We start from the raw sequence: 13,772 nt of genomic DNA on the forward strand, positions 1-13,772 counted from the left end.
ATGAAGGGCCTCACTGTCCTCAATTAGGACAACCTCCCTAATTGCCTCAGTTTCCCGGGAGGCACACCCAGTGAGGGCTGAGATCCTTTCGAGCCTGCCTGCAAGTGGTAAACTAAGAAGTTAAATAACTCATTCAAATGACACAAAATGATAAAACTCAAGTTAGCCTTTCTAACGCTATGAAGTAGCATTAGACAGGCGCTAACACAGGAACCAGAGCTGTGAGGCTGTGCTCTGTGTGGGTAGAGACCCAGCATTAAATCACCGCCTTTATGACTCTTTGTAACCGAGAACTTGGAGGATCTGGGACCAGAACTTTCCTTTTTTCCTTGACGTGGTTCCTTTTCTGAAAAGCATGGAGAAAGAGGCTGGGCAATGTGCCTGAATACATTATTTTACCACTATTTAGTTCCTCCTTACTTCTCTCACTAGAAACAAGGACACTTTCTTTTTTAACTAGGACCAAAATTCTCTTCCTTGTGGTGGGGCAAGAAACACATAGAGATGCACCTTATGAAATAGGTGCAAGAAGAGATCGGGGCTGGAGATGCCTGTCTCTCCTAAGAGTCCATAGAAAGCTGCTCCTTACACAGAGAGCAGTTGCTCTTATGAAGTACAAAACCACATTGTTTCTTTCTTTAGGTCTGAATGGAGTTGGTTAAGCTTTCAGCGTAAGTGTGAAAAAGGCAAGAGAAAGAAAGGCATATTCTTGTTAAGCGACTCTAAGTGAAAGAGATGGAGGAGGACCACATCACCAGTTATAAAATGTTTAAAACTCATTAATGAGAGGATGCGGTTTTCATTAATTTCAGGACTGTCATCTAAAAGGAACTTCACCAAAGGGATAATATTACAACAAATCGAATGTGCAACATCGCAGCATCAGGGAAAATCATAGCAATGTCCTCACCTCCTTTCAATGCCCAGGAAAAAAATATTCAAAGTATCAACATTCATCAGTCATTTCTAACAATGTACATTTCTCTAGTGCCTTCGATATCTGTCCTGAAAGATGAAAAGAGAGAGCCAGCACCCCAGTTATCAAATCTTTGAGCAGTTACCTATCTCTATGTTGAATTTCTTAATGATTTATGCATGAAGAGACTCCAGGCAAAAGCATATTTCATTATTGGTGTTCATTCATTCATTCGTTCACTGTTACTAAGGATGCCAGATGCATTATCTCCCAGCACAGCATTCTGGGGAAAGCTTGTTGGAGCTCCTCCATCCTTAACACAAAATCTAAGTCGGGGACACGCTCAGGCAACTCACTCCCAACTCTTCCCCTTTGGCTTTCTCCTCTGGTTCCCGTTTGGCGTTTGGAAGGGCAGCTTAGGTATGGGACTCATCTTTAGGCTCCACTTTATTGCACTAGTTTCAAAACTGGGAAAGGTAGAATGCACAGAGAAAAAGTGTCCTAAATCAGATAGATGAGAATCTGATTTCCAGTTTAATTTTGAATGTGTGATCTCTTTTCTCACTCAGAGCTTCATTCACCATTATAGTGGCCCATTTATGAGTCTCTAAAGACTCCATGTGGGGTGACTCTATGTGGGTGTGGGGAGGGGTGAGTAGTTTACAGTGCTCTGGACCTGACGGGTCATTCATATTTCTAGGGTTTATTGGTAATTGACATGCTCATAATATAATAACCTGGGTAAATTGGTTTAAGCTGGACTTCTAATGGCAAATTTTAATGTTGGAAACGTGATTTTTATATTCTACTTTGCTCATTAAATTTCAAAGTTAAATATATTCTAAATATTCCTGACCGTAGATATAGTGAGAATGTGGATTTCCTAAAGTGTAAGTATTCGAGCTTGAGTCTATTGGAAGCTCAATAGACAATAATGAGACCTCCCAGAAAAAAAAAAGTGCCATCTGTTTTTAAAATGAAATCACACATGTGAAGGAGAAGACTATTTGGTGGTATTGGGGGGTGGGAAAAGATCACTAAATTTGGCCTTTGCTGTTTTGAACCATTAGATGCTGCTAGAGGACATTAAAAAAAAAAAACTGATATAATAAACAGACAATATTACTCTATGGTCAGAAATTTGCTCATTTGCAAAATGGAGATAATAGTAATGTCTACTTCAGGAGTTGTTGTGAGGATTGAATGAATTCGTAATAATAATGATAATGATAATAGTAATAACAATAATGTGTTAGCACAGCATCTAACATATAGTAGTTGCCAAATTAATGCTAGTCATCGTTACTGTTGTTCTATTTATTATTATTATTAGAGTGGAAATAGGATTATGTTGTAAAGCAGAGATTAAACATCCATTAGAACTAAACCTTAAAGGTAAAGATTTTCTTGTAAAGTTAGGAAGGGAATCAGGACAGAATCTGAAGTAGGAAAATAACCTCACTGAAGTCGCTGATAGAGTTTGGTGACTCAGACCAGGAAAACTGAGTAAGTATATCCATAATCAGCTGAACAATTAGTCAGATATTTCCTGTGGGCAAGAACAGGGACATCACTGTTTCACATGAGCCCAGGAGCAGGACAAGGCATTGAAACCAAAGAAAAAATGGGTCTAGTGAGAAAAAAATACTTTGGTTTTAATTCTTCAGGGAGCCAGGGTGCTAAACGAGAGAGCCAAGCCTGAGCCAGGGAGTGGAAATAGAGTCGTTTCTACCTTGTAAGTTGCACAAGTGAAAAATGATCACCATATGGTCCACTGTCCTGGCGAGGAAGTGGCTCTCTCCTAGAAAGAGAAATAACAAGGGAGAGGAAGTCCTAATGGTTCCAGAAAATGCCTGGTACATAGTAGATACTCAAATAATATCTGTCGATTGAATGACCAGCTGATTGACTGACTGAATGAATGAATGAATTCCTGTCAGCTCAAGAGCATGGTTTTTAGAGATGATCTCACCCTCCTTCTTGCTCCATGGGAAAACAACAAGGAGTTTTCAAGACAAATGGCACTAGAGAATCTCGATGAGGGATCTCTGTGCGTATTATGCAGGTACACTCTGAGAGGACGTTCTTTCTTGCCACACAAAAGCTACACACTGTTTAGAACATTGACTCTATGTTAATATATTTAAAGATTTCAAGTACAGAGCAACTTCCACAGGCATTATGTGGCATCCTTTATTCACTCTTTGGCAGGCTTTTCACGATCATCATGTACAGTGGCTGCTGAAAAGGACCTACAAAAAATGTCTCAATTAGACTCTAAACTGTTGCAGGGTTTTATAAGCCATCCACACAGAACAGTTATGAACTAGAGAAGCAATGTAAGATATATTCAGGGACTCAAAGGTGTGGAAAATACACAGGAGCCAGAATAACCAAAGACGTTTCCCTTTCCTTTTTTGTTTTTGCTGGGCTTTGAAGAATGGGTGGGATTTAGATACATAGAGAAGAGTAGAAAAGCATTTCTGTTGGGGGAGGTTGTATGTAGTATGTATATGTTTACGTGTGGAAGGTTTATGTGTAGTTTATTTCTGAAAGTGTAAGGAGATGGGAGGTGTCGGGGGCTCATATTGGTGAGTAATGGCAGCTACTCATTGGATAAGAAAGGATATGATTAGTAGCATGGAATATTACTCAGCCATAAAAAAGAACGAAATAATGCCTTTTGCAGTAACATGGATGGACCTAGAGATTGTCATACTGAGTGAAGTAAATCAAAGACAAATATCATATATTGCTTATATGTGGAATCTAAAAAAATGGTACAAATGAACCTATTTACAAAACAGAAGTTGAGTCACAGATGTAGAAAACAAAATTATGGTTACCAAAGGGAGAAAGGGGGAGGGATAAATGGGGAGATTGGGACTGACATATACACACTACTATATATAAAAGGTAACTAATAAGAACCTGCCATATAGCACAGGGAACTCTATTCGGTGCTCTGTAATGACCTATTTGGGAATGAAGTCTAGAAGAGAGTGGATATATGTATATGTATGGCTGATTCACTTTGTTGTACAGCAGAAACTAACACAACATTGTAAATCAACTATACTCCAATAAAAAAATTAATTAAAAAAATAAAAAATAAATAGAATTAGTGACTTAAAAAATAAACTTGAATGCTTTTAAAATTTTCAGTAAAAAAAAAAAGAAAGGATATGATTAGATGATGGAGATTGCTAGTTGAAGAGATAAGACTTGGTCTGCCAAGGATGAAAAAAATATTAAAGATTTTAGGAGACAAAGAATGATATGATTTTCCCGATGTTTAAGTTTGATAACAGAAAGGAAAGATGGGAAACAACAAATATAGGTACAAGACCACTGATATAGTAAGGCAGATTGAGACAGTGAGGGCTTGTTTTTTGCTTTGACTGTAGGGATGGAAGGAAAGAGTCAAGTGAATGAAAAAAACAGTCAAGGTCTTGAGCCATCTAAGATACTGGGAAAGCATGACAGCACTGATGAAAATATGATGAAGCATAAGGCTGCAGAGGATGTGGAATAGAGGAAATGGTCAAATAGGTGTCATTATTTAGGATTCAAATTCATAACAGATCTTCTAAAAAGAAGCACGGGTTTATTTCATTAATTTTGTACCAGAGGTATGAAAATGTCTTAAAAGCAGACTAAAGTTGGAATTAGGAGATAAATCTGACACTAACTGTGTGTGGCATTGAGAAAGCCACTCCATGCCTTGTGACCTGGGTTTCCTGATACATCAAATGTGGGAATTGGATAAGTTACCCCTGGGTCTCCTCCAGTTCTGACATTCTCTGACTCCATGAAAAAGGTCTGGCACCTGTTTTCAATTTAATCTCAAACATGATTTTCCTTATTCTTTAAACCTGCTTTTCTAGTAAGCTACCACATTTATTACCGGGCTTGTAGTCATTTCCTTTTATTCTAAAGAGAATATATATTCAGTTTTGCAGCTCTAGCTTCTCTGTATTATAACCTCATCGTGTTGAAACCATTTGGGGAGAACAGCTGCTAGAGTCATCTTTCTGTTTTAGACGTGGTCATGGTTGTGAAGCTACCTTTGGAACGCTAATCCTGAGACAGTGGTTTCCCTACTCTGATGAGAATTCAAAGTGATGTTTTATACCAGTAGAAGCTGTTTTAACTTATCTGGAGCAAGAAGGAAAGCCAAGTGACAGGCCCTTATCCTGGACTTCATTATTTCTGCCTTGGGCTTCCTAACTCTAATTCCCGCCGTTCCAGTAGACATCTCCTTGTGGGACCCAAATGGTCTGTTTTTCATTACTCACTTGCTTCTTTTTTGCCTCTTTTCTCTCTATTCCATTACCACAGCATTGACTGTCATCATGATCAGTCAACCAAATTAGTCCATGCTTTCAGCCAGGCACCTAAGAAAGATGAGGACAGGCTTAGAGGAAAAATAATATCAGGGCTAAAGACAATCTAGTAGAACTGGGGGGGTGGGAAGGGGGAGGAGTCCGTGCTCTGACCCTCTCTTTACGTGGCAAAGAGATGCTTCTTGGTAGGTCAGGCAAAAGAACAGTACGACCCTTGAGGCACCCACCACTCTTTGCTGACCTGTTGTAGATGGAATCTGCATTGTGATAGTCACTAAGGAAGTTTTCTCTTTGCAGCTTCTGGATGTACTTGACTCTCTAATGGATTGAAATATCAGAAAGACTTCATGATGAGGCAGTCCTGTCTATAGGATGTCTGACTTACAGACCCTTTCCCAGGCCCCTTAAACTACCTGATCTATCAACTATCTATCAACACTGCAGAAAGACATGAGAGCATCCAAAGAGAATGGTTCTCATCTTAGGCATTTACCCAGACCACCCACCCACTCATCCACTCAACCCATGACTCCCTCTTCTTTGATGCCATCCAGATCCCCATGTTTGCCCCAGGGCTGCCACATTTCTTTGGCAATCTTTTGAGATACCAGCCCTGGTTTGGTGAGTAGGGTCCTTCTAGGGGTTAATATTCAAAATATTGAACAACACATAGGGCCAGGGCACTGACCAATCAGGATGCTGCCTATAAACAACCAGAACAGCAATTCAGGGGGTTCCCAGTAAATATCACTTCATGTCTTCTACTGTATCCTGACTCGGTCTTCTCCTTCAGTTCCTGCAGAAAAAGGCCTTCTCTACTTGAACATCATAGGATAGCCACCAAGTACCCTTGTCTCCCCTGCCAATACTCCCCACACCGTCTCCACGTCTCAACCAAGGGTGACAGATAAGATGGGTCCTGCAACAGGAATTGAAGACAGTTATAATAAGATCATTAAGTTACTGTATTTGTAACTTTACTTATTTGGCCGGGAAAGGTTCATCTTCTCTCTCCTGGAGGAGAAACTGAGCAGATGCGATCGAAGCCCATTCATGTGCCTTCAGGCCTGACTGTTTCCATGCCAACAGGCTTGACTTCTTTGGCTAACGATGATCTCTTTGGGGATTTCCGAGGATGCAGTCAGCTCCGCCCTGTGCATGTGACAGAAGGGAAGTGCCAGAGAATTAATGCCCCTTTTGGGACTTGGTGGATAAAGACCCCAGATCCCTAGCCTCCTGGGTGGGGTGACTCTGAGGTGAACATGACAACCCAAAATATGCCACTCTGACATATTGATGATTTTGAGTGGAAGGCACTTGAGAAAGAGCAGATGCAGGATGTACTCTGTGACCTCCTCTTTCTATTTAAAAGCAGGACATAAATTTCCCAGGAAAAATGTGCTCTCCCTGTACCAGGAGGAAGAGAACACTCTTATCACCAGAGACAGGGAGTTGATACCAAGATGCATCTGTGCAAACAAGCCTACTAAGCAACCTTTGTCTTCCATTAGTTTCCCCTGTATATTTCCTAGTCACTTTCTCACAGTTTCCCACCCCAAGCTCAAACCCCTTTTGTCTTTGTCTGGTCACAACTCCACAATTTATCATTCTTTGTTAAAATGGTAACATAAGCTTTCAGGTCTATCTGCTTCTTTGAGTCTTCATCTTTTTTTGTATGAAGGCTCTCGTGCCATGGAAAAACATTAACCTCGAAGGAAACTTGTGTGCTTTTCTCCGGTTAATCTGTCGTTTGCCAGTTTAATTCTCAGGCCCAGCCACAGAACAGAAAAAGGTAGAGAAAAATAATCTTTCCTCTCGTACAGAGGTGTATGTTCTTCACCAGTTCCCAGGGTCCCCCAGTGAGCCGAAGCTCCAGTTACCCACAGTATAACTGGAGGGTTTGAAAAGGTACCCCTCATTGGCTGTCTCCATCCTCTGTCTCACTTCCCCATGCCTCTAGCAGTGTTTACTGGGATCACCTTCCAAATAAATTTCTTGTATCTACATTGTTGGCTTAGAGTCTGCTTCTGGGAGAGCCCAAACTAGAATAGAAAGGACTCTTTTATTCATTCATTCAAAACTTCATAGTGCACCTGTTAGATACCAGATATTATTTAAGGATACGGGAGTGGACACATCAGACAAAAGCTCTAGGGACTTCCCTGGCAATCCAGTGATTAAAACTCCTCACTTCCAATGCAAGGGCCACGGGTTCGATCCCTGGTCAGGGAACTAAGATCCCACATGCCACATGGCGTGGCCAAAAAACAAAAACAAAAACAAACAAAAAATCTCTACCCTCTTAGAGCTTATAATAAATATAATAATTAAGTCATTTTATATACAGAATGTTAGATGGTTATAGGTGTCAAAGAGAAAAATAAGCCAGGATAAATGGTTAGGAAGCGTCGGGGTAGAGGTGTGGGTTGTACATTTTTACTAGGAGAGCCAGAGTAGATGTCAGTAAAAAAAGGACATTTGACCGAACATTTGAAGGACGTGAGAGAGCCAGTCACTTGGATATTGCAGACAAATCTTTGCAACTTGAGGGAACAAACAGTGAGAGTAAAAACGCTGAGGTGTCTGGGACATTTGAGGAAAAGCCTTCTTTCCCCCTACAGCCTTCTTGCGGGAAACGGTGAGTGAGAGGGAGGATAGTAAGAAAGGAGACCCGAGAGGTAACTGGCCAGATGAGAGACTCGTGAGGGTTTTGAGCAGAGCAGTGATAGGACCCGACTTCCCTTTAAGGGGTAATGCAGACCGCTGTTAAGAAGGTGTAGGCAGGGCTGCTGTGTACAGTCGTTGAGGTGATATCCTGTGTGAGGACACTGAGTCTCAACTCTGTTGGCCACGCTATGAACCCTGGCATGAGATTGCGTCTGCCTGAAGAAAGGGGCACGTTTTTCCGATTCTCACGAAGGTGCTGTATATATGCCAGCAGTGGCTGCTTGGGGCCTGGGGGTGGGGGGCAGGAGAATAGAGAACAGTGGACCAGGACGGTTGCCAGGCTATTGACATCATCCAGAGCAGAGATGATGAAGGCTAGAACCGGGGGGCTAGCCAGGGAAGTGTTGAAAAGTGGTTCCATTCTGGACATGTTGAAAGTAAAGAAGATGTCACCTCAGATCGGACATGGATACGTTAGTTCTTTATTGCTGCTATAGAAAAGCACCACAAACTTCGTGGCTTCAAAAGACATAAACTTCCTCTCTTACAGTTCTGGAGGTCAGAAGTCTGAAATCAGTTCCACTGGGCTAAAGTCAAGGTGTTGGCAAGGCTGAATCCTCTGGAGGCTGAGGGGAGAATCTGTCCCTTGCCTTTTGCAGCTTCTAAAAGCTGCCTGTAGCCCCTTCCCTCTGTCTTCACAGCCCATCACTTCAATGCTTGTTCCTATCAGCACATCATCTCCTTCTCCTTCTCCTTCTCCTCCTCCTCCTGGGTTTCTCTTATAAGGACTGTTGTGATTGCATTGGTCACCCAGGGAACCCAGAATAATCTCCCCATCTCAAGATTCTTAATTTAGTCACATCTACATAGTCCCTTTTGCCATAAAATGTTCTGGGGATGAGTGCACAGGCATAGCTGGGATGCCAATATTTAACCTACCACACAGAGTGTGTGTCCTGAACAACTGAAGGACGGCATTGCCATTGCAGGGCAGCCAGTTTGTAGAGAATGCCTGGGGAGGGCAGAACTGGGGTTCAGTACAGACACATTAATTCTGAGGTGCATCTATTAGATGTTTGGGATGGTCTTTTGGTGTATCAACTTGGCTAGACTGTAGCCTCCAGTTACTCGATCAAACGTTTGTCTAAGTGTTGTTGTGAAGGTATTTTGTAGATGTGAGTCAAGTCCATAGATGATAGGCTTTCATAAAGGGGATTATTCTGGGTGGGCCTGATTCCATCGGTTGAAAAGAGAACAGAGCTGAGGCCTCCCTGATGAAGAAATTCCACCTTTGTCCTGCTGCTTCAGCCCATGTAGGAGAGTCCCAGCCTGCCTTTCCTGGCAGTCTATCTTGTGGTTTGAAGACTTCTCTAGCCAGCTCCCACAATCACATAAGCCAATTCTTTTCAATAGACCTCTTAATATCTATCTCCTACTGGTTCTGTTTCTGTGGTTGAAACCTGACTGACACAATGTTCACGTGGCGATGTTGAGGAGAAAATGGATATATGAGTCTGGAGTCGGGAGAGAAGGTTTGGGTTGGATATCCATTAATTTAGCATAATAATGCAGAACCAAGCTATGCCATCTGTGGTGAATCATATTGGCAAAGGACACGTGTGTGTAGGAGCTTCATTCAGAAAAGGGTAAGAATCCAGGGCAAAACTTTTTGTTGGCTTTGGCCACAAGGATAAAAATGGTTTTCTGGCTTCTGGCTTTTTCCAGCAAAGTAAGGCATGAGACGAAGGAGAAAGGCTAGAGTGACATGGGTGGGAAAGGAAGGAGGGAAGGAGACCAAGCGGGGGAGAATTCTAGGTGTCCATACGAAGAAGCCTATATGTGGACCAAAAGGATATCCAGTGGGAAGAGTAAGGAAATGTTTTCTATTTCCTCTAAACTCAGACTACGTGCATGATTAGCTCTAAAAAAGGTTAGATTATTTCTGGTAAGCACCGAAACCTGTGTTCATCTCCATGTCATGAAACATATTGGTGGGTTGTACTTAAATTTGATCCCCGGGAGTAGAGTCTGGGCAAGGGAAAATGGAGATTTGAACTATGGAGCGAGGGAAGAGAATGGTTGCAGTAGACTCGGAGATAGAAACAGCTGAAATAGACAACTAATTGAGTGTGGATACCAAGCAGAGAGAATCCAAGTCTTGTTCTCTCCAGCCCTCGGGAGCAAAGGGACACAGAACCAAACAGTGTTCTGTATCCAGGGATACAGAGCATCCAAGGAGAGAGGTCCTGGACCCAAGCTTCAGGAGAGTTGGTTGCTATGGAGAAAAATCCTTTGATACCAGAAAGAGTTGGGCCAGGAGGGACACGGCAGGTAGGAAATTAGGACAAAAGAAGCATCTAAGAGCTACCACATGATCCAGCAATCTCACTTCTGGGCATATATCCAGAGAAAACTCTAATTCGAAAAGGTACATCCACCCCAGTGTTCATTGCAGCACTATTTATAATAGCCAAGACATGGAAGCAACCTAAATGTCCATCAACAGGTGAATGGATAAAGAAGATGTATATATATACGATAGAATACTACTCAGCTATAAAAAAGAATGAAATAATGCCATTTGCAGCAACATGGATGGACCTACAGATTCTCATACTAAGTGAAGTAAGTCAGACAAGAAATATCGTACGATATCACTTATATGTGGGACCTAAAACAATGATGCAAATGAACTTACTTATAAAACAGAAATAGACTCACAGACATAGGAGACAAATTTATGGTTACCAAAGGGGAAAGAGAGTGAGAGGGATAAATTAGGAGCTTGGGATTAACAGATACACACTACTATATATAAAATAGGTAAACAACAAGGTCCTACTGTATAGCACAGGGAACTGTATTCAATATCTTATAATAACCTATAATGGAAAAGAATCTGAAAAAGAATATATATATATATATATATATATATATATATACTGAAATTATATATATATAACTGAATCACTTTGCTGTACACCTGAAACTAACAAAACATTGTAAATCAACTATACTTGAATTAAAAAATTAAAAAAGGAACATCTAAGGGCCAGGATTTAAAGTAAACTGAGTTGGACAGCACACGGGTAAGGCAGAGAAGAGGGGAAACTGGGTGTGTGCTGGCGGCTGGTAGAGGTAGCAGAGCTCCACTGGCTGTGCAGCAATCATGGGCTGAACTGCGCCCTCCGCGTGGGGCTGTCTGCCGAGCAAGGGCAAACTTGACCTGCCAGGTTCACGTGCGTGACCAACAGGAAACAGGCTGCCAGGAAGGGGACAATGGGTTTGGTTTTACATGCATTCTATTTGAGGGCACCCACATGATATCTGGCAGGGAGACAGAAATCTGGAAGACTCAAGATCAAGGTTAGGGATCTTCTCAGCATCCCAATTTCCACGGTAATCCATGGCAATGGATAAACTTTTCATGACAATTTTATTGAATATATACAATTTCCACAGCATCAATAACAAATAAAAGCCTTATGTAACTAGTGTCATCTAATAGAAAAAGCAGGAACCTGAGAGGCAGAAAATCTAGATCATCATCCAGACTCTCACGAAGAAGCTGTGGGAACTTGATCTTGACATTTCTATTTGAGGCCAAAGTTTCCTCATTCATCATCTCTTCCACAGAAGGTCGTAGTCAGGATCAAACAAAAGAAGGTAAAAGTTAGAAAATGAAGTGCAAAAGTAAAGGGTGATTATTGTTACTATTTTTCTGTCTGGTTTGCCCCATTATGTCAGGGAGGAGGAAAACACATTTTATAAACAAAACAAAACAGAAAACAAGGAAAGTTATATGGGATTGAATTTTCAAATTAGGTCCCTAACTGAATAAATGTACTGAATAATTACTCTAAGACCCCACTTGGCGAACACTGTTTAGAAAATAAAATCCCAGGTTTGACACAGTGGTAGCAACTCCGTGCAGTCCATCGTCCTTTTTTTATTTTAACTTTTCCCTCAGTTGGTGGGTGGGCTAACTAAGCAGAGGCTTTTTACATGCTACTTTGCTATTTTCTAAACAGAGCTGCTATGCATGCTCTCTGGTTTATATACAATGTATTGTTGTTTTTGAAAGCAAAGCACCCTTATAAATACCGTATTTCAAAAGCTGAAGCTTTGCAGGAAATAATTATATAAGTTATTTTACATTTGCATTAAATCTTCTAGTATTGTTCATTTGTATTTCCATATGTTTTTTAAATAGCTATGCTTAGGCTCTAAACTTGTAATAAAGTCCCTAACAGATTTATTTATTTTTCTCTTATGGATGAAAAGTTTGTGAAAATGGAAGAATCTGCTTTGTGTGCATTACATACACCTTAAGACCTTATTGTTTTAGAAAGTTTCAATGAATTCACAGGGCAGAAAAAGAAAATGACATGATTTATATGGAATAAATGAGACAACTCTCCTATTTAGATCATAAAACAATAAAGATTCATTTGCTCCCTGAGACCTACATTTCTTAAGATGAGAATTTTATTACTTGTTTATTGCCATTATGGACCACAAATAGAGGAGAAAGGAGATGGTAACATTCAGAGATCATAATCCCTCTTAAAATTCTGTAGTCTGCGACCAAACCAATAAGAACAATTGTCTCATGCGAAAACAAATTCGTTCTTTCAAAGACCATTAAATCTTGCTCATGTATAGGTATAGTATTGACCTTATTATAAGACAGTTTAGAACTACTTTCCCTAAAAATCCTGATATGGTTCACAGTTTTGCCAAGATTCAAAGGTGTCTCATAGGAAAGGTTGAAGTACTGGAATCCTAGAACCGGAAAGAATGTGGTTCAGAAAGCAACCTAATCTGGAAAGTTCTGCTTGAAGCTGAAAACCTTTGGATAGAAAGTTGGTTCAGCTCTGCGAGAAAAAAAAAAATGTTTTTAATAAGCAGTTAAGGTTTAGATTATACACTAATTGGAAAGGGTTTCGTTTTTACAGTATAAATCATTTTTCTTTTCCCATAGCAATATGAATATTAAAGCAACTTTAGTCCATGACACCCTGATGTCCTGGAGTTTGAATTCAAATTCCCAAATTAAACACGTGATACAGAAAGAGACCTGGCTTGGCGGTGTTGCCAGCATAAATGCATGTGCTTACAACAAAGCTACACTCAGTTGAGACTCTACCAAAACACAAAAGGAAAGAGTCTTGGTCTGCACTTAGAGAAATGAAGTGTCCAGAAGTCAGCGTACGACCAGAATTCTACCATATTCTGAATGCACTTGAAGTGCCATGTCTATTTCTTGATGTCACCTTTGGAGAGAAATTCAGAAAAACTTAAATATATCTAGAAGGAAACGGTGTAAATCAGTGGAGAGAGTTCTGTATTTGATGGAGGTGAAGTTCATTATGGTCCTACCTCTGCTGCACAGAATCTGTATCTTAGAAGAAAATCATTTAATCTGTCTGGGTCTCACTTTACACAGGACATCCATAAAACAAACGGGTGGACTTGATGAATCATTTATAAGGATTTTGTTCAGTTTTAAAATTCCAACATTTTTGGCAGGACATTTTGCAGTAATAATTAAGGTTTGTCTTTCCAGCATTCTTGTTTTTGCCTCCCCTATGGAGCTATAGTTTTCATTATTTAGGACAAGGGTAGAGACAGTAAACAATGAAGTCATTTAAATTTTTATTGCTGTTTTTAAACTCATGTTAGCCACAATGATCCTGAAACCCAAGTCATTTGATTTCAAATGTGAAGTTATTTGATAGAGGGTTCCAAAAGCAGTTTTTAAAATAGGAGAGCCAAATTTTAAACTGTGTCTATGTAAATAATGTGGAATGATTTAAGAGCCAGTTCTTTAGCAAAAAGAG

Source organism: Eubalaena glacialis, chromosome 5 (assembly GCF_028564815.1).
Source record: "Eubalaena glacialis isolate mEubGla1 chromosome 5, mEubGla1.1.hap2.+ XY, whole genome shotgun sequence".
Taxonomy (NCBI): domain Eukaryota; kingdom Metazoa; phylum Chordata; class Mammalia; order Artiodactyla; family Balaenidae; genus Eubalaena; species Eubalaena glacialis.